Genomic DNA, 2,219 nt, shown 5'->3' on the forward strand with positions numbered 1-2,219 from the left:
TATATATAGTATGCTCAGTTAAATTTCTAATATGACAATTTTTATTTGTGATCAGCTTAGCTCAGTTGGCTAAACATGGAGATCTCTTGGTTCCCCGTTTCAATTTCAATCAGCGCTCTCTCTTTGTGTTTCAGTTGGAGGCAGGGGTGGCGCCAGCCCCATCCAGCCGGGGAGATAACAGTATCTACGGGGGTGCGCACGCTCCTCCAAAAATTACTCGCGCCACCCTCCTTCCCTCCCAGTCTCCCTAAAAATCACCTGCAAGTAGTTAAAAGTCAGCTAAATTCACTTATTTTACGAGTTAGCGTCCCTCAACTGATCATCGCCCTTTCCCCCCTCCTCCACTTCACCTTCGCGCACCTCCCCCATCAGCATCCCCATTTCAAGACTTCTAGATACGCCACTGGAAAAACCACAATTCGTTGGAGAGAATAAAATACTATGTGTTTTCTACTCTGTATCGATTAAATACACCTTTCAAACCATGTCATAGGACTATAAACTTCGCCTCCTGGACCATTTTATATTGATCTTGAGTAACAACCGACCATGCCTACTTTGCTCTCGTCGGCGACATCGCCCCTTCCTCATCGGGACTTCGCCCCCAGATCCTTAAGCCACCCCTAGTTGGAGGGCTTCAATAGCGCACTGTCTTTCCGATGAGACGTTTTAAGCCGTTGGTTACTTGTGCAATATGACCCATGTGCACGTTAAAAAATAGACCAGCACTCTTCGGAGAAAATTGAGAAGTCTCACAGTTTACTGCATGTTCAATCGCCATTCACCACTAGAAGTGCGCTGCTGTCGTCTTCGAATATTCCTGGGTCAGTTACATCGAATAATTCCAATCCAATTCATCAAATGACACTTCGGAAAGGTCCACATTTTAAATATAACCTTTAAAATATTTCTTCATCAATCACAGTTCCCATAGGCGCAGATCCCGGGGGATGGGGGATATATTTCCCCCCCAATATATTTGACAGGTGGGGGGGGGAGGATGGTCCATTGTATCACCCCCCCCCCAATATTTTGACAATGTATGGGATAAAATGGAGCTTTACACACTTCAAAAGACTGTCACAGAAATAATTTGCATTGTCTTATGCGCTTACAAAGACGAAAATTAACATAATGTATTAATGATGATAACAAAATTATTTTATCTGGTACCAATCTAAGCTCTTCTTTCCTTAGATGTTAGATGTGCTTGCAAAGAGAGCCACATTTCACACTGAATGGTGTGTACGACATCAGCAATCTTATGTCAATTCCAAGAATGTTTAAGGTTATATCGGTTGATGAGGAATTTATTGATTAGGCCTATAATAGCAAATTGCATCAATTTATTTTGCAAAAACAAGGTTTCCAGCTTCAGAGGGAGGCACATCCCCTGTCCGCACAAGGGCACACATTGGTGCTAACACCAGGCGCGTAACAGGGGTCTTGGGTTAGAGTGGGTATTTATTTTCCCGGTTAGTAATTTACCATACCCACCCCACCCCACTCCCCATATAGAAAACAATACGACATAGGGCTTATCTTATTAATAATATAGGCCACACACGTGTGTTTGAAACTAAATATAAGCATTTTCATCATGGTTTTATTTATTACAAACATATTCTTTCACCATCAATACACATTGAGGCCCTTCTTTTAAGTTAAAACGATCTATCTTAAATTTGTCTTTCTTGAGTTTTTCACTATTATGTGTTTAAATAACTTGAACGGATAAACATAAAAACAAGCCCTAAAAAATGCGCGCAAATTTTTTTGTGTTTTTAATTCTAATTTCGTCGGAATTGATGAAAACTCCCTTAAATGTGAAATTTATAGAGGAAATTGGCCTACCGTAACAAGAAATGCGCGCAAAAAATTTGAGAATTTTAGGCACTTTCAGAGGATGCATTTGTGGGGAAAGATTTTCCAAAGATGGATATTTTCCCCTTGTCCCCCGGTGTTCTTAATTCTAATTTCGTTGGAATTGATCATAACTCCCTAAAATGTGCAATTTTTAGAGGAAATTGGAACATGTTAACAATAAATGCGCGCGAAATTTGAGGTTTTTAGGCGTTTTCAGGGATGAAAAGGGCATTTATAAAGGGGTGGGGAAGATTTTTCAAAGATCGATATTTCCCCTTGTCCCCCAGTGGTTACGCCATCGGGCAGCATAGATCAAAGGAGTTATGACAGTTTTTGAAGTGGAGAAGGGGATG

The sequence above is a fragment of the Anneissia japonica genome, unplaced genomic scaffold (assembly GCF_011630105.1).
Source record: "Anneissia japonica isolate Jap-2015-1 unplaced genomic scaffold, ASM1163010v1 scaffold690_len516080_cov150, whole genome shotgun sequence".
In the NCBI taxonomy this organism is placed as follows: domain Eukaryota; kingdom Metazoa; phylum Echinodermata; class Crinoidea; order Comatulida; family Comatulidae; genus Anneissia; species Anneissia japonica.